The following is a 23,448-nucleotide window of genomic DNA, read 5'->3' on the forward strand; positions in this document are numbered from 1 at the left end:
TAAACACTTAATTTCTGTTAAAGCAGCAATGAGAGTGATTTCCTGGTTGAAACTACAAAGCGCCAATGCATGTACAATTTTGTTGCGGGCTAGATACTGAATGAGGCTCAGGTATTGATTAGTGGTGTATAATTGATTGCAGGACTGAAACGATTATAGATGTGCAAAGAAGGTGGTTATTTGTGTACTATTTACAATTAATCTAATCAATCATTCCCATTCAGTTTATTACCAGCTCTTGATGGGCAATAATAGACATAGGAGCAACATACCAGATTACAATATGGTCCATCTCCTCCACCATCCAGTCTGTGCCAATAGCTGGCAGAAAAAGGAACAGTAGTTCAATGATTAGGGTACAAGTGAGGGACTTAGGAACTGCCAGGGTCAGTTCCTTGCTCTGCCACAGATTTCCTGTGTGCCCATGGATAGGTCATTTAACCTCTCTGCGTCTCAGCTTCCCATCTGTACAATGGGGATAACAGCACTTCCCTACTTCGCAGGGGTGTTGTGAGGATAAATACACTGAAGACTGTAAGATGATCCGATACTAGGGTCATGAAGTCCAGATAGTACCAAAGTGAGAAGGCAACAACATCCTTCATCAAGTTCTTCTAATGCACTGCCCAGTTTTTGCTTCCAGACTGCATCAGCTGATTATGTTTTACCTTTACGCATGAGGCCTGAGTACCCTTGTGGAACAGCCTACCTGCTGTAATCACCATGTCAACACTAATGTTTCTATTGGGCATTACCCCTTTTGAATCCGCCTAAACTCTTGACCTAACTAAAATTTTGTGGCCGTGAATCCCACAGGTGAATTATAGAAGAAAGCACTATGTTGAATTTGCAGCCTTTTAATGACATTATGTCACTTATCCCTCTGGTTTTTGTATCATGGGCCTGAAAGAGTTATTTATGAGGAAAGCATCAAGGAGCTAAATATGGCATTTTCACTGGAGCCTAGGGGAATTTAGGACCACACCTGACTCCCTGAAATTCCCAGCTGAAATATGCATAGCTTGGCTAAGTGAAGGGTAAGGGAAATTTGATCATTATCTATAATGCTGAAAGGATTTAGTGCCAAGCAGAGGGAGGAATTGGCTAAAACAGGGATTGGTGGAAGAAGGTGTAATTAGGATTAATGGTATGAAATTAAGCTAAGGAAAATTTAGACTGAATATCTAAGAATTCCACATGGTGATATCTATTAGTCTGTGGAATGGTCTCTCTCAAGGGGAATGGCTAGAATCCTATAACTGATTGACTTAATAAGGATAATAAGGATCCTCAATAAGGATAAGTGCAGGGTCCTGCACTTAGGACGGAAGAACCCAATGCACAGCTACAGACTAGGGACCGAATGGCTAGGCAGCAGTTCTGCGGAAAAGGACCTAGGGGTGACAGTGGACGAGAAGCTGGATATGAGTCAGCAGTGTGCCCTTGTTGCCAAGAAGGCCAATGGCATTTTGGGATGTATAAGTAGGGGCATAGCGAGCAGATCGAGGGACGTGATCGTCCCCCTCTATTCGACACTGGTGAGGCCTCATCTGGATTACTGTGTCCAGTTTTGGGCCCCACACTTCAAGAAGGATGTGGATAAATTGGAGAGAGTCCAGCGAAGGGCAACAAAAATGATTAGGGGACTGGAACACATGACTTATGAGGAGAGGCTGAGGGAGCTGGGATTGTTTAGCCTGCAGAAGAGAAGAATGAGGGGGGATTTGATAGCTGCTTTCAACTACCTGAAAGGGGGTTCCAAAGAGGATGGCTCTAGACTGTTCTCAATGGTAGCAGATGACAGAACGAGGAGTAATGGTCTCAAGTTGCAGTGGGGGAGGTTTAGATTGGATATTAGGAAAAACTTTTTCACTAAGAGGGTGGTGAAACACTGGAATGCGTTACCTAGGGAGGTGGTAGAATCTCCTTCCTTAGAGGTTTTTAAGGTCAGGCTTGACAAAGCCCTGGCTGGGATGATTTAACTGGGAATTTGGTCCTGCTTTGAGCAGGGGGTTGGACTAGATGACCTTCTGGGGTCCCTTCCAACCCTGATATTCTATGATTCTCTGACTTACTTGAATCATACAGGTAGGAATGTTTGGCAACAACCTATTCTGGGCATGTTCTAGAGGATATTTTAGGAAGTTCACAACTGCAGGAACACGCAACAGAAGTCTAGTCCCCTGGTATTAAATTCATCTACTCAGGGAAGAAAAGCATTTAGGTACAGTCAAAAACAGCTGAGATAGCTTGAAACTCAGACACTGAAAACTCCTCACGACTTTCATGTATGATCTTCAGGCCAAGAATTATTTGCAGGAACTATTCAGAAAATCATTGTCCAGGATGAGTGAATTTGAGAAAAGCCTAAACTACTTGTGGGCATTTTACCAACAGAAAAAGAGGCCAAAATCACTGGCTAATTTATTCGCTACCACTTGATACCTCAGCTCTGCTCCGGAATGTACTGTAAGCAGAGAACAATCCAACACTCACAGTGACAGAGCATGATGTGGTCACTTGCAAGTCTTTGCCATGATTACAGTGATTCTATGTGTCCTAGCAATTCTGCTCTGCAGAGAGAATCCACAAGAGGCTGAGAAGCCAGAAGCAAACTGAGAGCAGCTGAAGATCCAGGCCAAATTATTTGATACAGACCCTTGAATCGATGGGAATTACAGATGTGCTCTGAGCTACAGTAATAGGAGATACCTGACCATATCCCCTAAACAAAGGCTTATCAGATGTCTGAAACACAGCTGGGTGGGAAAGGGTTTTTCCATCCCACAAGAATAGTTGAAATTTTTTTAAAATTCCCATCCCGAACTGAGACAAAATGCCGAAGTTTCAAAGATTTTCACAAACCAAAAAAGTGTGTGTGTGTGTGGGGGCGGGGGGAATGGGATCAAGGAAGTTGTAATATTGTGTTTGATAATTTCATATGGGGACGGAAAGTTGAAATATTGACATTTGATGTTCTATTTCACCTGCCTGTGTTGCCACAGTGTCCCATGCCCTAGGGTCACTGGCCATACTACATTTCCCACAGTGCACCTGCAATCATGTGACTCCCATGAAGTCCCATGTAGGTTGGTCAGAAGGGAGACCATGGCACATCCTAAAAAATGTACCCTTATTAAGGAGTCCAGCCCACAGAAGTGAATGTGAGCACGAAGCACCCAAATTAGAATGACCAGAAGTCAGATGTAGTTTAATTTGAACAAACTAGAAATGAAACATTTTGTTCAGTTCAACAAACCATGACATTTAGATTTGACCCAAAATGAGACTTGTAATTTTGATTTTCTTGATGGACGATCAAAACAACGTCAGTCAATCAGAAACTGAAGTAACTGCATTTTCTGTAAAAAAAAATGAGTTTGATTGCAAATTCCAAGCAGCTCCAGCACTCAACTGAGAAAAGACCCCATTCATACCTTCCAAACCGCACATCATAAGAAGTCGACATCCGCTTCCTTTCCTCTGAGTCCACTATGATAAAGAGCCTTTCAGAGGTGTGAAACACCCTGCAAGCATTCAACAAAAATCCAAGCAGTGCGCTGGTTCATTAACACAGGAAGCAGGATTCACCATTCCAGAGAAGACCATTGGTCTCCTCTCAAGCCTGGAATGCTGCCTCTGGAAGTGCACAATGCCATATGCTTCAAAGGACAGTAAAAAATAATGAAATGTCTTAATGCATCTGGCCAATTAAATGCTGTAAATCAGGCGGCAATGACTCCATCCTGACTCCTTCAGCCAGCAGCTTCTGACCTGAAGCATGAGAATTGATTAGCTTTGGCTTACAGTAGCATGTATAACTACACATGTCATAAAATCATCCAATCCTTTATAGAACGCAACGTTAGTATTTGACTTGGTGACCTCCCAAGGTGCGACGTTTGCAGGCTTAAACATATAGTGGAGATTGCGGGGGAGGGAGGGTCAATATTACTGTGTTTCAGGTATAATACTGTCTGAAAGAGAAAATGCAGTGCAGGGTTTTCAATAGCAAGTGATGCTGCCCTGGTTTTCCCAATGCACACGCTATAAATCTTACTGGCATGTGGTGTAAACATTAAAGAATAATAAAAAAAGATAAAAATAAAGTGAAGAGCTGTGTGATGCCAGTGCCGTCCTTCATTTTCAATCACTTGGCCTTTACGCTGATGCAGTGGAGAGGAAGAGACTCCAGGCCTGGCCTAGCTGCCTTTCACTCAATTAATAATATGGCTGCCAGCACGACGACTAAAGGAAACTCATCAGATTTTCTTCTGAGCCAGCAAAAGCCAAGGTGTGGTTTAACCTTTGTCATACTGTCCCTGCCCCCGACATGCTGACCTCCCAAAAGCACACTCTCACTCTGGAGCCAAGCCCCCGGGCCAAAGAGAGACTGCATCACCCCTGAACTGATCAATATATAATTCCTCAGTCTCTTGCAATACAGGGTAGCCTCACAATCTGTCATCTCTATCTCTTCTCCCTGCCCCTCTCCCCGCAATCACGAGCTGGTGTGCTGATTAGAAGCCAGAGGGAATCACAGCAACAACAGAAGTTCCTGGGAGAGGGATTTCAGTAGAAGCCAGGGGATGTTACTAGGTTTATGGACACAGTGCATGGTGCTAGGAGGAGTCAGGCATTAATATTCCACTGCTCGATGCCAATGCACTATAGGCCTGACTTAAGGTTGCCAACTTTCTAATCGTACAAAACCAAACATCCTTGCTCCGCCCCTAGCCCGCCCCTTCTCCGAGGACACACCTCTGCCCCACCCCTTCTCTGAGGCCCCAGCCCCCACTCACTCCATCCCCCCTCCCTCCGTCGCTTGCTCTCCCCGACCCTCACTAACTTTCACCGGGCTGGGGCAGGAGATTGGGGTGTGGGAAAGGGTGTGGGCTCTGACTGGGGGTGTGGGCTCTGGGGTGGGGCCAGGGATTAGGGGGTTTGGGTGCAGGAAGGGCTCAGGGCTGGGGCAGGAGGTTGGGGTGATAGAGGGGGTGTGGGCTCCGGGAGGGAGTTTGGGTGCAGGAGGGCATTTGGATGCATCTTAAAAACCGGACGCCTGGCAACCCTAGTCACACAGCCTATAGAATAAGGTTAAGTAGTTTATTCTATTTAGAGACAGATGGCTGCTCTGCCGGTAACTATTCATTTATAGCGTGATACAAACTAAGGCCCTGGTCTTGCAAAGAGCTCTTGGCGGGCACAAAGATCTTTCTGCACAGAGCTCATGGCAGGATCAAGGTTTACTGGTTTGATTCGGAGACGGGCCGAGCATATACCATTCCCACAGAAGTGAATGGAGGAAGGGAGTAGACCCTTAGGAGGGAAATAAGATTAATGTTCTCCCTTTAACATTCACTCACATGCCTTTTTGCACAATAGCATAAGAGAGAGGGTCAGTATCCCCTCTTGATGCCCTGCAGAGAGGGGCACATCTCCTCCCCCCCGCCCCCCGAAAGGAGAAGGGTTTAAAACGGAGTGGGAGGAAGACTGCATGGGGCATTCACACTACTCTCAGCCCCTGTGGGGTTGGGACATGGAGGGATGAAGTGAGGGGGATGAGGGTGCGAGGGGGTTTGGATGTGGAGGGATTCAGTGATGGGGGTGCAGGGCTAGGTGGGAGGAGTTGCCCAGAGTCCGGGGCTGCTGGGGCCAGAGGCGGACTCAGGAGGACTGTCCTGGGCTGGGGGCGGGGAGGTGGGCAGTGCTGCTGGGGAGGAGGCGGTGCAGGGGTGGTGCTGCTGGACTGGGCCCACTCCCGACTCCCCAAAGTGGCCAGGCCGGGTGCTGGGTTCGTCTCATTCTCCTCCCGTCCCCTCCAGCAGCCCCATTCCCAGCACTCAGAGACAGGGAAATATACCTGGAACTCCTGGGCGCTGGCAATGGGGCAACAGACCACAGTTTGCTGCGGGACACATGCCGCAGCTCGAGCCCAGCCACAGCAGGAGTGTGAGGAGGAGAAGAGGGCCAGCAGCAGCGAGAGAGGCATACGCCATGACCCCTCAACTGCCGCCTGCTGAGCGCTCGCGAGTCAAGCTAGTTCGTCCCCTGCCCTCACCCGGCCAATGGGAGCTGCGCTTGCGGGCCCAGGGCAGGGCAGCACATGGACCCCCCGGCTATACCTAAGTCTAGGAGCTGGACATGCTGGCTGCTTCCTGGGAGCCGCACGACGTGGAGGCTGGCAGGCTCCCTGCTAGCCCCACTGCACAGAGCCGCCAACTGGACAGTCAACGGCCCAGTCAACAATGCTGACTGTAGCTGGCAGTATCCCTTTTCGACTGGGCTTTCTGGTCAAAAACCGGACACCTGGTCACCCTAACCTGACTCAAAACCTGCTAAGTCACTGGAAAGACTCCCATCAACTTCAGTGGGCTTTGGATCAAGGTCAGAACGAAAGACCCCATGTGACACCTCCACAGATGCAGTGGGCTGAGGTACTTGAGAAGGGGGTCCATCGGTGTAAGTGGCAGAGGGCTTCTGACAGAGCATTCTCCATGAAAGGTCTTCAGCTTTGGAATTCACTTCTCCACCCCAATTCCTTGTGATCCACAGGAGCCCGGATTTGTGACACTTCCCAGGGACACTGCAAAAACCCAGGCATTTGGAGAGGAGGTGGCTTGAAGGTTTGACAGCCTGGAGATGGAGTACGTCTGATTGGGGGATTTTACTGTCATGATCGTGACCGCAAAGACCTAACCAAGTTTTAACTCAGCTACAGCTGAGGACAGACCAAGCAAGGGATGAGATCGTGGTTAAAAGATGATTAAATGCCATCTACACCATGAGCCAAAACTGTGTTTGGACTGTACTGAGGACTCTATAAAGTCATGCTGTAAACAGGCCCCCACAAACAATTAGTTTGGGGTTCTGATACAGATGTAAACTGCCCCTATTCATCTCAGAGGGCTATTAGCTTTGAAGCCTAACACTTGAAGTTCCAATGATAAAACGGGAGTGTCAGCAGAACCTGGAATTGTAGCAATACCTGGAATGCACGCCTACAGCTTCTCATCTTCAGGCTGAACCCTGCTCCACTACAGCTGTAGCCAGCATTTTGTGCACCAGAGAGGGAAGGACTGATGTTTGACCTAGCTAGTGTAGAAGATCAGTGCCCAAGTCTTCTACCTCTTGCAGCCTGAGAAAGAGAATAAATCAAAATGCATTCTGGGCAGACAGTTTGTGTAACATGTTCCTGGCACACTATTAGAGGTAATCTTCCATTGAGTCAACGGGGGGCATTTCTAGGCCTGAGTATTTTGAGTGGCAGATGGGAAGAAATAATTTTCCAACTCTGCTCAACTGTAATTTGTGCATTCCATCTATTTAATAAGTGCATAATGTTAACAGCCCTCTACACTGTGACCGTACACAGTGCATTCTGCCAATGCTGCACCTGGAGCTGTCACTGTTACATGATGCTTTAGGCACAGGGCCATAACAGAGCTCTTCCATGGAGTATCTACTCTACTTCATTCCACGATAGGATTGTCCATGGCAATGAGGCCACGAACTCTAGCCTTGGGAAGAGCAATTAGATGCTTCAACTATGTCAGTTTAATGGAAGTAACTTGGGAAGAAAAACTGTCTTAAGACTGACACAGCAAATCAATCTACCTGTGGTACTTACACGGCTCCCATCAGCGTAGTCTGTGAGCACCCCACAAGCTTTAAGGCAGTGGTTCCCAAACTTTTTTTTTGGCCTAGCCTCATTTTAATTACTTATTTCCTCCTGGGACCCCAGACAGCATGTAGGACACTATTTTGAAGAGCAAAATGGATCCTGCACACAGCCTGACTTTACACACATGGCTTGTGTGAAGTCACACCACATGGGGGATGCCATTTTGCTCTACAAAATGACATCCTCCACACAGCATGACCTCGCATGCACTGTACGTACTGGTCATGCTGTGTGGAGCAAAGTGGGGTTCCCCACCCACTAGAGATTGCTGCAACCTCGTCAGCTGATAGCATGACCCCAGGTGGGGTTGTGACCCGCAGTTGGGGGACCGCTGCTTTAAGGTATTCATCCTCACAACACGCTTCAGATGTAGGGCATCATTGTTAGCCCCACGTCATCAGTGGTGATCTCAGGCCCAGAAAGGCTCAGGGTTCATCCACACAGCAAAAAGCGAGTCTCAGAGCCAGGTCAACCAACTCAGGATCATGGGGCTAAAAATAGCAGGGTAAATAGTCTGGCTCACAGTCCATGCTCCAGCCTGAATGTCTACACTATTGTTTTTAGCCCCACAAGCCCAAGTCAGTTGACCCAGGCTCTGAGACTTGCTGCCCCAGGTTTTGGGGTTTTTTTGCTATGGCTATGTAGATCAGGAGAGGGCAAATGACAGCCTGTGGGTTGGATCTGGCCCGCCAGGCATTTTAATCCAGCCCTTGAGCTCCCGCTGGGGAGTGGGGCTTGGGGCTTGCATCCCTCCAGAGCTCCAGCACTCCAGATGGGGAGCAGGGTTGAGGGCCTCTCCACGTGGCTCCCAGAAGCAGTGGCAAGGACCCATCCTCCGGCTCCTATGCATAGGGGAAGCCAGGAGGCTCTGCTCTGCATACTGTCCCTGCCCCAAGCACCACCCCCACAGCTCCCATTGGCCAGGAACCGCAGCCAATGGGAGCTGCAAGGGCAGTACCTGCGGACGGGGCAATGTGCAGAGCCGCCTGGCTGCGCCTCCATGTAGGAGCCGGAGAGGGGACATGCCGCTGCCTCCAGAAGCTGCCTGAGGTAAGCGCCGCCTGGAGCCTGCACCCCTGAGCCTCTCCCCATGCCCCAACCCCCTGCTCCAGCCCTGATCCCCCTCCCACCCTCCAAACTCCTCAATCCCAGCCCAGAGCACTCTCCTACACCCCAAACTCCTCATCCCCAGCCCCACCCCAGAGCCCGCACCCCCAGCCGGAGCCCTCACCCCCCCTGCACCCCACGCCAACCCGGAGCCCCCTCAACTCCTCATTTCTGACCCCACCCTGGAGTCCACACCCCCAACCAGAGCCCTCACCCCCTCCCACATCCCAACCTCAACTTTGTGAGCGTTCATGGCCCACCATATAGTATCGATCCCCTGGTGTAGATGTACCCTGAGTGACTTGCCCACCTTGTAGGGTCCTAGAGCCCAGGCTTCATCCCGAGCCCAAACATCTACACCACAGTTAAATAGCCCATTAGCCCAAAGCGCCAGGGGCCCAAGTCAGCTGGCATAGGGTTTTAAACCGCAGAGGGAGAGGCAATGTGTGAAGGGGCATGCCTGGTAACATGCCCTCTCCCTTCCCCCCGATTTGCTGCTTGGCTTGTACTACTGAGCATGCTCACATGGACTGAGCATGCTCAGTAACACTGCTGAAGCTAGCTGCCCTCATGCTCTCTCCCCCACCACCACCATTGGCAGGCACTGTTCATCTCTGCCTAGAGGCCCCACCCAAGGCCAGGGTCCTATTATGCTAGGCACTGCACATACACATAGTAAGAGGCGGTAATTGCCCAGAGAAGCTTACAATCTAAATAGACAAGAGAGATGATAGCAGGGGAAAGAGAGGTACAAAACAACTTGCTCAAGGTCAACACACCAGTAAGTGGAGAGTTAGGAATAGCACCCATGTCACCTTGTAGCAAGGCCGCAGGAAGCCAACTTGAATATCCTGAGTGAGCGACCTGGCACTGCAGGTAGCCTCAGGAGCAAAGCATTGCATTTGGTTACATTGCCTGGGCTGGTTTGAACAGTTCTGCAAAGTTACTCAGATACTGAACTTCGTGTCTCCTCTTCTGGAGAACAAATTTCCAGTCATTAGCAGAAAAGAATTTAAAAGAGAGCAAAACAGAGGCTGAGTGGGGGGCATGCAAGGAAAGGACAGAAGGGAGAAGAAAACAAAGAGGAAAGGAGCAGGCAGGTGTTCACTTGAGACACAGACCTGCCTGATCCGGTCTCGCCTGGAAACTTGTTTCTTTAGACATCCCCAATTAGTGTGCAGCTGGCTGTCTAGTCACCTAGCAGGGATCTTGTCTCAGTGGAGAGCTGGAGACAGAGGAAGGAGTATTTAATTCTCCTGCGTGGCTGGCAAAAGACTGCCGAGGTTGAAGGGTTTGGCTAGCAGCCTGGGGCCACATTTAACCTTGTCACATGATTAGACAAGGGAAAGTGACAGGGATCTTGGCTGGAGTCATCACAGACTTCCTGGATCCCAGCAGGCTCCTGCTTCCCTTCTCTTTTTTTCTTTGGTGGTTTGTAGGTGGTCCTGCTCATATTGAGTACAAAGGCACCTGGCTTTGAATAGCAAAGTATCTGCAACTGACTTCATCCAAGGCAGGATTTACTTGAACGGCGCAGTGGGCTGAGTGGGATTTTTGCAATGTGACTTTGCACCTTCTGTGACTGCAGCTGGTGCAACATTTCCCTTAAAGCTTACACTAATGCCTGGCAGGCAAGGGGCTACCCTCCACAGTCTCATCCCTTCCCTTGGCACAAAGGAAGAGAAGAAGCAGAAGTGGATTTTTGCAATCAGCTTGAGAAGTACAGATCCTAAAATACAATGGTGAACTTCATTTTGCTAGGGGTGTCTGTCCTGGGTATGTCACACTCCACAGTCATCCATTTCTCCATCCTCTGTAGCTGCACTGCACTTCATGCAGTTCAAGGGGAGAGAATTCCAAAACACAGCTTCTAACTCCAGCATTGCTCCTCTGCTGAAGGCATCTCAAGGCCTGTAATCCTCTTTGCAGGTCAGCCAGCAGAAAGCGACATAACAACACTTGAGCAGCTCTAACACTGGCCCTCAGAGGGCAGTGGTACATACACATGCCACATTACAAATTCTTTCTCTGAGATAATCGAAGTATTTTACCAGCCTTTATTTAGGAGTCTCAAGTAGCATCGCTGTAAAGCCCAAGATGAATCCAAAAGGCAGAAACTGGACAGCTGGCACCTACTCTGGGATAGGGACAAAAGAGAAGAGAAAGAGAGACACGAACAGAAGCATAGAGGAAAGGAGTGAGGGAAGCGAGTGAGACAGAGGAGGTAATTAAAGCAATAAATGTAACCTCTTAACAGTTGTTTCCTCCTTCACCCTAAGCCCTGTGGTAGCTCTGCAGCAATAAATATCCATTGCACTAAGGAGATGACAAAAGTTTAAACAAGTAGAATGCCTGAATGGAGAAATGTACTGCACCTCTTTGGCTGAGCAGGGGTTTCTGGCTCTTCCTCATCACTACCACCATATCTGTGTTATGTGTGTCTGCACAGCCTCCATTGTGTGATTTTCACATTTTGCCTTCTTCACTCAGTCTGTTAACACCTCTTTCTAATTAGTGATTGTAGCAGGACCCTTACCCTGCTCCTGGAAAACAACGTTAATGGTAGGCTGATTGGGGAAGTGGCCACAGCTGGGGCCACACCTAATCAGGCCACAGCAGACCCTGATAAGAAGGGCTAAGGGAGGAGCTGGGTCAGAGTCTCTCTCTAGCTTTGAAGGGAGAAGGGCCTAGGTGCCTGGGAACAGAGGGTACCTGATGCAGAGCAATGCGAGAGGAGCTGGAGAGCTCTAGCCTGGCAACTCTGCAGGCTAAGGCCTTGAGGCTTGAATTACCCAACAGGCAGACTAAGCATGTGCTTAGGGCACCAGCAAAGCAGGGAGCACAAAAAAAAGGAGATTTTTTTTTCTGAAAAAAATTGATATTTGATATTTCAAAAAAAGCATTGAAGTGGTCATCATGGGAAAAATCAGAACTTTGTTAGACTTCCTTACACTCCACTACACACTCTTCCCCCATTTTTCTGTTCTCTTTTTATTACTTATCCCCACCTAAACCAGGGGGGTGTCCTACTAACGTAGATTGAAATTATGCGAGGAAATCAGATCCTGTCATGTATTGCAATAAATTTATGTTTTGTTATTGATATATTCTTCTGAGTTATATGTACTTGATTTGTTTTTTTTCTTACATATATATTATATATATGCATAGAAATATACACTGTTATATGCACGCAAAGTTTAATGAAACAGGAAAAATGAAATTCAGTCACATTGCTCTTCATGACGCAATATTGAAAGACAGAATACAATATGTATTTCCAAATGTAGAGATCGCACTACGTATTTTTCTAACATCGATGATTACTAACCGCTCCTCAGAATGCTCTTTTTCTCAGCTGAAAAGAATAAAAAACCCTCCGAGAACAACAATGTGTCAGGACAGACTTGATTCATTTTCCCTATTGTGTATGGAAGTGGACATGCTTTGTCGAGTCAGTTTTGATGAATTTATCCAGAATTTTGCAATCAGAAAATCTAGAAAGAAGATATTTTAATTTCAGCATACATGTAAGTTTTGTGTCATTTTGAAAAATAAAATTTTATTTTATGGTATAGTATTGTTTTTATTTTGAATTACATATGTGGGGGGTGACCATAATCTTTTCAGTGCTTAGGGCCTCTAAAGGTCTTAATCCGGCCCTGCCTTGTCTAGAGTCTAGAGAGGTACCGGGGCTGAAGAGGTGAAGCACAGGGAGAGGAAGAGGCAGTTGGACCTACCCCTTTGCCAGTGATGAGTGGCCATTACACACTGCAGTCTGCCCCAGAGAATGGGGGCCAGTAGCTACTGGCAGTAGCTACTGAGGCAAGGTGGGTATAGCGGGTTGGGAGTTCCCCTGGGAGGGGAGACCCAAAGTGAGGGGGTACTGCTGGGAGGGACATGGGGGCCTGAGGCAGGGAAGACACCAGACAGCAGAAGGTGCTCTGAGAGCTGAAATTGAGCTAATTCCTGAGGCAATCAACAGGAGGTGCCACACCAGTGAGTGTCAATCTGCTACAGTGATGCATGGGCTTCCTCTCACTGAGTGTTTGCTTTTCCCTCAGCCACCCCATGCAATGGGAATTCGGGGGTGGGGAACCTTTACAAATGGAAAGGACATGTGATTACCCTGCCCTTTTCAAGGATGCCTCCAAAATTAGCAAACCCAGGCCACTCCAGTGATGACTTTTCAGTGTCCACAGCCCATCAAAGAGCTGATGCAATATGAAAATGTCACAAGCAGCCCATCTTGCTCCCCTGCCTAGAAACATAATCAAATCCTATCCTCTCCTCTGCAAACACTGTGGGTGCTCATCACTCCCTCTCATCTTCCATTGCCTTTGTAGCTTTCATCCAGGACTAATGCAAGGAACAAAGAGATAGTTGTCTCACTGTTGTGGTAGGATGTCAGGACTAGGGGGAGGCAGCCAAATGCAGTATCTAATTAAATCTTAATTATCTCCACAAACTCCAGGTTTCAGTGGATGTTAATCACACAAGGCTGCACCTGTGGAGGCTTTAACCATTGGCCAGCCAGTCCGGGAGAAAAGGAAAGGAAAATTATTCTGGCCAAGGTGCATATTCCCAAATTAAAGCTTTGTTTGAATAGAGTTAAGGCTGTAGATACCTGTCAATGCCCTCCGTGGAACACTTTCCTTTAAAACATGTGTGGAAGCCAAATGAGTCGAAGTGAAGGTTACACTTACAATAAATTAGCAAACAAAACATTAGATAGAATGGTAAATCAGAGCTTCCTTATCTCTGCCTTCCTGTCCCCAGTCACCCACCAACTGCTGTATACTATGTATCTTCATGCAACCTAGGAAGGAAAGCGGATTTTGTAAAATAGCATCACTGGATCTTTAATGTCTGCACTACATAGAGTAGGAGAGGTTACTCACCTTGTGCAGTCACTAAATTCTTTGAGATGTGTCCCCCCAGGCGTGCGCTGCTTCAGGTGTGCTTACACCCCAGGCACCTTTGATTGGAGATTTTTGGTAGTAGTGCCCATTTGGCCCACGAATGCACCCTTACTCCTCACTGAGGATATATAGGGCTGCATGGGCAAACTGGCCTCAGTTTCTTCTCCACTGCAAAGTCCCGTAAGCAAACTGAAGCAGAGGGGACAGAGGGCAGGTAGTGGAGCACCCCAGGTACACACACCTTGAAGAATTCCAGTTACTACACTAGGTGAGCAACCTCTCCTTCAAGTAGTGGCCCTATGGGTGCTCCACTTCAGGTGACTTTCAAGCAGTTTCTTTAACAGGAGGAGGGAGCTTTGGAGCCAGGTCCAATATTGAAGATAAGACTACATTCCCAAGGGCAGCATCTGATCTAGAAGAATGAACCACCATGTAGTGCTTGGAGAATTTATGTACTGAAGACCAAGTTGCTGCCTTGCAGATCTCAACTATGGGGACTTTTTTGAATCATGCCATAGAGGTAGAAAGAGACCTCGTGGAATGGGCTGATACCCTAGGAGGAGGTTGTAAATCAGCAGATTCATAGCAAGAAATAATAGATTTAGGAACCTACCCAAAGTCTCTCCAGATGGAGATTATGTATCCTTTTGACCCATCAACAACTGATACTAAGTTTTGGAGATTTTTTGAAAGATCTGGTTCTAGCCAAATAAGAGGCTTGCACCTTCCTGAATCTAGGGTATGGAAGGCAGCATCTTCCTGGTCTGATGTGGGTTTTGAGAAGAAAATTAGGAGATGGATGACTTGGATGCAACGGGGGTAACCAGATAACAATCTTCAAATATATGAAGGACTGTTATAAAGAGGATGATGATCAGTTGTTCTCCATGTCCTCTGAAGGTAGGACAAGAAGTAATGAAGTAAAGAAGTAATCTGTAGCAAGGGAGATTTAGATTAAACATTATGAAAAATGTGCTACCTATAAGGGTAGTTAAACTCTGGAATAGGCTTCCAGTGGAGGTTGTGGAATCCCCATCAATAGAGATTTTTAATATCAGGTTGGACAAACACCTGCTAGGGATGGTCTAGGGGGCTGGACTGGATGACTTCTTGAGATCCCTTCCAGCCCTACATTTCTATGGTGCTATGATGAGACTTTGTCCTTGAAACATCATATAAAGGGAGGGTCTACCACTGAAGCTGCCAATTCCCCGACTCTGAGCAGAAGTGATGGCTACCAAAAAGGCTGTTTCCATGGGCTGATAAAGAAGGGAACACATGGCCGTGGGTTTAAAAAGGAGTTTCATAAGACATTTGAATACAAAATTGAAATCCCATACAGGGGTGGGTTCTCTAATCTGAGGGGAAAGGTTCCTCAACCCCGTAATGAATCTTGCAATGGTGGAATGAGCAAACACTGAGAATCCCTCAACCAGGGAATGAATGAAAGGCTGTTATAGCTGCCAAGTGAACTCTTATGGAACTCATATATAATCCTGCCTTTTTTAATTCCAGCAGATAATTAAGGACAGCAGAGAGTGAAGAATGAATGGATGGATGAAAGACATCACTGGTCACACCAGGGGTGATTCCCCCTCCCCCCATTTCTGCACATAAGTATTTTATGTAGACCTTTTCTTACTATTTAATGACACCTGTTGTACATCTGCAGAATAGGAAGACTCTATTCCCATGAACCATCAAGTAACCTATCCTTCAGGCAAAGAATTCCCAGGTTAGGATTAAGAAAAGGAGTACTTGTGGCACCTTAGAGACTAACCAATTTATTTGAGCATAAGCTTTCGTGAGCTACAGCTCACTTCATCGGATGCATACTGTGGAAACTGCAGAAGACATTATATACACAGAGACCATGAAACAATACCTCCTCCCTCCCCACTCCTGCTGGTAATAGCTCATCTAAAGTGATCACTCTCCTTACAATGTGTATGATAATCAAGTTGGGCCATTTCCAGCACAAATCCAGGTTTTCTCACCCTCCACCCCCCCACACACAAACTCACTCTCCTGCTGGTAATAGCCCATCCAAAGTGACCACTCTCTTTACAAATGTGTATGAAAATCAAGGTGGGCCATTTCCAGCACAAATCCAGGTTTTCTCACCCCCACCCCCCAAAAAAACCACACACACACAAACTCACTCTCCTGCTGGTAATAGCTTATCCAAAGTGACCACTCTCCCTACAATGTGCATGATAATCAAGGTGGGCCATTTCCAGCACAAATCCAGGTTTTCTCACCCCCACCCCCATACACACACAAACTCACTCTCCTGCTGGTAATAGTTCATCCAAAGTGACCACTCTCCCTACAATGTGCATGATAATCAAGGTGGGCCATTTCCAGCATAAATCCAAGTTTAACCAGAACGTCTGGGGGAGGGGGGTGGTGGTAGGAAAAACAAGGGGAAATAGGCTACCTTGCATAATGACTTAGCCACTCCCAGTCTCTATTTAAGCCTAAATTAATAGTATCCAATTTGCAAATGAATTCCAATTCAGCAGTTTCTCGCTGGAGTCTGGATTTGAAGTTTTTTTGTTTTAAGATAGCGACCTTCATGTCTGTAATTGCGTGACCAGAGAGATTGAAGTGTTCTCCGACTGGTTTATGAATGTTATAATTCTTGACATCTGATTTGTGTCCATTTATTCTTTTATGTAGAGACTGTCCAGTTTGACCAATGTACATGGCAGAGGGGCATTGCTGGCACATGATGGCATATATCACATTGGTGGATGTGCAGGTGAACGAGCCTCTGATAGTGTGGCTGATGTGATTAGGCCCTGTGATGGTGTCCCCTGAATAGATATGTGGGCACAGTTGGCAACGGGCTTTGTTGCAAGGATGGGTTCCTGGGTTAGTGGTTCTGTTGTGTGGTATGTGGTTGTTGGTGAGTATTTGCTTCAGGATCGGGGGCTGTCTGTAGGCAAGGACTGGCCTGTCTCCCAAGATTTGTAAGATTGGGTCATCCTTCAGGATAGGTTGTAAATCCTTAATAATGCGTTGGAGGGGTTTTAGTTGGGGGCTGAAGGTGACGGCTAGTGGCGTTCTGTTATTTTCTTTGTTGGGCCTGTCCTGTAGCAGGTGACTTCTGGGAACTCTTCTGGCTCTATCAATCTGTTTCTTCACTTCTGCAGGTGGGTATTGTAGTTGTAAGAATGCTTGATAGAGATCTTGTAGGTGTTTGTCTCTGTCTGAGGGGTTGGCGCAAATGCGGTTGTATCGCAGAGCTTGGCTGTAGACGATGGATCGTGTGGTGTGGTCAGGGTGAAAACTGGAGGCATGTAGGTAGGAATAGCGGTCAGTAGGTTTCTGGTATAGGGTGGTGTTTATGTGACCATTGTTTATTAGCACTGTAGTGTCCAGGAAGTGGATCTCTTGTGTGGACTGGACCAGGCTGAGGCTGATGGTGGGATGGAAATTGTTGAAATCATGGTGGAATTCCTCAAGGGCTTCTTTTCCATGGGTCCAGATGATGAAGATGTCATCAATATAGCGCAAGTAGAGTAGGGGCGTTAGGGGACGAGAGCTGAGGAAGCATTGTTCTAAGTCAGCCATAAAAATGTTGGCATACTGTGGGGCATTACGGGTACCCATAGCAGTGCTGCTGATCTGAAGGTATACATTGTCCCCAAATGTAAAATAGTTATGGGTAAGGACAAAGTCACAAAGTTCAGCCACCAGGTTAGCCGTGACATTATCGGGGATAGTGTTCTTGACGGCTTGTAGTCCATCTTTGTGTGGAATGTTGGTGTAGAGGGCTTCTACATCCATAGTGGCCAGGATGATGTTATCAGGAAGATCACCGATGAATTGTAGTTTCCTCAGGAAGTCAGTGGTGTCTCGAAGGTAGCTGGGAGTGCTGGTAGCGTAGGGCCTGAGGAGGGAGTCTACATAGCCAGACAATCCTGCTGTCAGGGTGCCAATGCCTGAGATGATGGGGCGTCCAGGATTTCCAGGTTTATGGATCTTGGGTAGCAGATAGAATACCCCAGGTTGGGGTTCCAGGGGTGTTTCTGTGCGGATTTGTTCTTGTGCTTTTTCAGAAAGTTTCTTGAGCAAATGCTGTAGTTGCTTTTGGTAACTCTCAGTGGGATCATAGGGTAATGGCTTTTAGAAAGTGGTGTTGGAGAGCTGCCGAGCAGCCTCTTGTTCATATTCCGACCTATTCATGATGACAACAGCACCTCCTTTGTCAGCCTTTTCGATTATGATGTCAGAGTTGTTTCTGAGGCTGTGGATGGCATTGTGTTCTGCACGGCTGAGGTTATGGGGCAAGTGATGCTGCTTTTCCACAATTTCAGCCCGTGCACGTCGGCGGAAGCACTCTATGTAGAAGTCCAGTCTGCTGTTTCGACCTTCAGGATTAAGAGTCTGATTGGCATCTTGAAAGAGAAGGTTGTAAATGGATGCAAGACTCCACATTGGACAAGCAGCAAGGCAAATCAGGTAAAGGTACAAGATCTGTCTGGGCCATGTTGGAATGATTAATATGATCTTGGACTTGTCTTGCTTAATTTTGTTTACCATCTTCATAATCTGGGGCATTGGAGGAAACACATACAGAAAGCCCCTTGTCCCTGGAATGAGGAAAGCATCTCACAGTGAGTGAGGGCCTTTCAAGCACATCATTTGCACTTACTGTTGGTTAATGGGGCAAAGAGATCCACTTCTGGAACTCCTCAAGACAGAAGAATGTGATTGAGATTTTGAGAGTCCAACTCCCATTTATAGTCCTGGGAGAAGTGTCTGCTGAAGTTGCCAGCCATGGTGTTTTGCATGACCGGGAGGTAGGTTGCCAAACTTAGGATGCAGTTGACTCTGCACCAGATCTATAGCCTCATTGTTTTGGCACAAAGAGAAGGGAACCTGGCCCACTCCTCCCTCTGCTGGTTGACGTAGAACATGCAGGCTATCTTGTCTATCATGATTATTATGGCAGGAAGTGGGTCTAGTCATTCCTGACTGCCCTCAGCTCCAGGAGACTGACGTGTAACTGTGCTTCTTGGACAGACCATTTGACCTGAATGGTGTGAATCCCTAAATGTGCCCCCCTCCAAACCACCAGAGATGTATTTGTGTTTATGGTGATGGTTGGAGAGGGCTGGATGAATGGAATGCTGTTGGGGTCTCTTCAACAACTGGGAGAGTCTCGTACTTGACGAGGAAATAACACCAATTTGTCCAGTTTGTGTGTGTTTGGTATATAAACCATCCTGAGTCAGCCCTGGAAACATCAAAGACATAACTGATAGTTGGAGCCTTGGGTGCATGGGACCCCAGTAACAAGCGAGTGCTGAGAGAATGCGGAATCGATCAGTGCTATGCTTCGCTGATGCGGCAACTCATGGTGTTGGACGCCATCAGGTGGTCAAGGGACATCTATATAGAACATGTCACTGGATATCAGCAATACCAGGAGGGATGAGCTGGTGTGCCAATGAGAAGCACAGTCAGGAAAGTAACTGAAATACTTTCCTCACGGATTGTAGTTTCTAAATGGACAATCAACCTAATTCACAATTACTGTGGGACAATCGCCACTCATTGATATATTTTGCTTTTCATGACCAAAAGTCTGTACAACTTTTCATAAGTGATGTACCTGAGTATTCAGATTCTAAACTGTATTGTTAAATCTAGTCACCTAAATTTGGGTTATTGCTGATTATGTACTCTATAAAAAGAAAAGGAGGACTTGTGGCACCTTAGAGACTAACCAATTTATTAGAGCATAAGCTTTCGTGAGCCACAGCTCACTTCCTCAGATGCATATCGTGGAAACTGCAGCAGGCTTTATATATACACAGAGAATATGAAACAATACCTATTCCCACCCCACTGTCCTGCTGGTAATAGCTTATCTAAAGTGATTTCCAGCACAAATCCAGGTTTTCTCACCCTCCACCCCCCCACACAAATTCACTCTCCTGCTGGTGATAGCCCATCCAAAGTGACAACTCTTTACACAATGTGCATGACAATCAAGCTGGGCTATTGCCTACAGACAGCCCCACAACCTGAAGCAAATACTCACCAACAACCACATACCACACAACAGAACCACTAACCCAGGAACTTATCCTTGCAACAAAGCCCGTTGCCAACTGTGCCCACATATCTATTCAGGGGACACCATCACAGGGCCTAATAACATCAGCCACACTATCAGAGGCTCGTTCACCTGCACATCCACCAATGTGATATATGCCATCATGTGCCAGCAATGCCCCTCTGCCATGTACATTGGTCAAACTGGACAGTCTCTACGTAAAAGAATAAATGGACACAAATCAGATGTCAAGAATTATAACATTCATAAACCAGTCGGAGAACACTTCAATCTCTCTGGTCACGCGATCACAGACATGAAGGTCGCTATCTTAAAACAAAAAAACTTCAAATCCAGACTCCAGCGAGAAACTGCTGAATTGGAATTCATTTGCAAATTGGATACTATTAATTTAGGCTTAAATAGAGACTTGGAGTGGCTAAGTCATTATGCAAGGTAGCCTGTTTCCTCTTGTTTTTTCCTACCCCCCCCCCCCAGATGTTCTGGTTTAACTTGGATTTTAACTTGAAGAGTGGTCAGTTTGGATGAGCTATTACCAGCAGGAGAGTGAGTTTGTGTGTGTATGGGGGTGGGGGGATGTGAGAACCTGGATTTATGCAGGAAATAGCCCAGCTTGATTGTCATGCACATTGTGTAAAGAGTTGTCACTTTGGATGGGCTATCACCAGCAGGAGAGTGAATTTGTGTGGGGGGGTGGAGGGTGAGAAAACCTGGATTTGTGCTGGAAATCACTTTAGATAAGCTATTTCCAGCAGGACAGTGGGGTGGGAATAGGTATTGTTTCATATTCTCTGTGTATATATAAAGCCTGCTGCAGTTTCTACGATATGCATCTGAGGAAGTGAGCTGTGGCTCACGAAAGCTTATGCTCTAATAAATTGGTTAGTCTCTAAGGTGCCACAAGTCCTCCTTTTCTTTTTGCGAATACAGACTAACACAGCTGTTACTCTCAAACCTATGTACTCTATGTATCATATGACTTTTAAAAACAAACTTTGTATTTGTGGATAATCTAAGCACTATACCCAGATGTACAGACACTCTTTTCTCAACCTATGTATTATATATATATTTTTAACATTAGCTTTAATAAATTTTTATGGGCACATTTGCATGTCAGTAGTATCTTTTCTGGGGTCTGCCCAATGGTCTTGGTCCAACAGTTCCTCATGATTGGCAGGGCAACATAAGTAGAGGCTGTCTTTGAAGAATATCCAGGAGCTTATGCTTATCCCTGACCTCTTCTAAGGGATCTGTAAGGAGTGCAATGCATTTCATTAAGACTTCAATTGACTGAAATCATCAGCCAGAGAAGGTGGGGGGGGGGCATAACCATCTCAGCCAAAGAAGATGAGGAGATAATTGTTTGTAGAGTACACTCCTCATCTGCTTTGGCCTCCTGTTCTTCAAAGGATTCCTGCACTTGAAGTAATGGAGGAGAAATAGATGGAGCAGGAGAATATCTCCTTCTGTGGTCCCCATGAGAAAGACTAGGGGCTCATGAGAATTGCTGTTGATTTGCAGCCCAAGAATCCCAGAATGGCTGCCAAGGGGCCCATAAGGTATGGGATATGGCATCCAGTGGTGTCTGAACCAGAGCAAAGGGGCACAGGTTCCATCTCAGATGTAACTCCTCCCTCCCCGCAAAAGCATCATGAGGGAAGTCCCTTAGTTAGTAAATAGAGAAATCCTGCATTGGGACTTGGGAAGTTGGGAGTCAGAAGAGAATCCCTCCTTGTCTAAAGGAGGTGCTCTGTCACTTTCAGAGTGTGCTGGAGAATCGAATGGTACCAGGGAAAGGTCCAATCTCAGCAACTGCGTCACTCTTGGTACCAACAGCCATTCAGTACCCACTAGCAGGAGACACTCTGGCTCATCTGAAATGAATAAGTCCCTGGAGTATCTGAATTCTTGTGGTACTGGGTGGGTTTGAGATGGCACAGGGCAAGGTTTCATCATTGCTGCCATGGGCATAGAATGCTCTGGTAAATCTTGTCTGACAGAAGTCATAGAATCATAGAATCATAGAATATCAGGGTTGGAAGGGACCCCAGAAGGTCATCTAGTCCAACCCCCTGCTCAAAGCAGGACCAATTCCCAGTTAAATCATCCCAGCCAGGGCTTTGTCAAGCCTGACCTTAAAAACCTCTAAGGAAGGAGATTCTACCACCTCCCTAGGTAACGCATTCCAGTGTTTCACCACCCTCTTAGTGAAAAAGTCTTTCCTAATATCCAATCTAAACCTCCCCCACTGCAACTTGAGACCATTACTCCTCGTTCTGTCATCTGCTACCATTGAGAACAGTCTAGAGCCATCCTCTTTGGAACCCCCTTTCAGGTAGTTGAAAGCAGCTATCAAATCCCCCCCTCATTCTTCTCTTCTGCAGGCTAAACAATCCCAGCTCCCTCAGCCTCTCCTCATAAGTCATGTGTTCCAGTCCCCTAATCATTTTTGTTGCCCTTCGCTGGACTCTCTCCAATTTATCCACATCCTTCTTGAAGTGTGGGGCCCAAAACTGGACACAGTACTCCAGATGAGGCCTCACCAATGTCGAATAGAGGGGAACGATCACGTCCCTCGATCTGCTCGCTATGCCCCTACTTATACATCCCAAAATGCCATTGGCCTTCTTGGCAACAAGGGCACACTGCTGACTCATATCCAGCTTCTCGTCCACTGTCACCCCTAGGTCCTTTTCCGCAGAACTGCTGCCTAGCCATTCGGTCCCTAGTCTGTAGCTGTTCATTGGGTTCTTCCGTCCTAAGTGCAGGACCCTGCACTTATCCTTATTGAACCTCATCAGATTTCTTTTGGCCCAATCCTCCAATTTGTCTAGGTCCTTCTGTATCCTATCCCTCCCCTCCAGCGTATCTACCACTCCTCCCAGTTTAGTATCATCCGCAAATTTGCTGAGAGTGCAATCCACACCATCCTCCAGATCATTTATGAAGATATTGAACAAAACTGGCCCCAGGACCGACCCTTGGGGTACTCCACTTGATACCGGCTGCCAACTAGATATGGAGCCATTGATCACTACCCGTTGAGCCCAACAATCTAGCCAGCTTTCTACCCACCTTGTAGTGCATTCATCCAGCCCATACTTCCTTAACTTGCTGACAAGAATACTGTGGGAGACCGTGTCAAAAGCTTTGCTAAAGTCAAGAAACAATACATCCACTGCTTTCCCTTCATCTACAGAACCAGTAATCTCATCATAAAAGGCGATTAGATTAGTCAGGCATGACCTTCCCTTGGTGAATCCATGCTGGCTGTTCCTGATCACTTTCCTCTCATGCAAGTGCTTCAGGATTGATTCTTTGAGGACCTGCTCCATGATTTTTCCAGGGACTGAAGTGAGGCTGACTGGCCTGTAGTTCCCAGGATCCTCCTTCTTCCCTTTTTTAAAGATTGGCACTACATTAGCCTTTTTCCAGTCATCCGGAAGTCAACAGTACTGACAAAGATGACTTGGGATGAAGTGAAACAATATGAGAAGCGTGGCATCCCCCCAATACTAAGGATGTCTTGGTGGTGGGCTCAGGTATGGAGCGTACCAAAAGAGCTGTGGGTACCGCCTTTTGAGAAGTGGAGTGCTTAGACTCCCTTCCTGCGGTGTCCTGCTTCTGCAGTACAGAGG

Source organism: Lepidochelys kempii, chromosome 9 (genome assembly GCF_965140285.1).
Source record: "Lepidochelys kempii isolate rLepKem1 chromosome 9, rLepKem1.hap1, whole genome shotgun sequence".
Classification (NCBI taxonomy): domain Eukaryota; kingdom Metazoa; phylum Chordata; order Testudines; family Cheloniidae; genus Lepidochelys; species Lepidochelys kempii.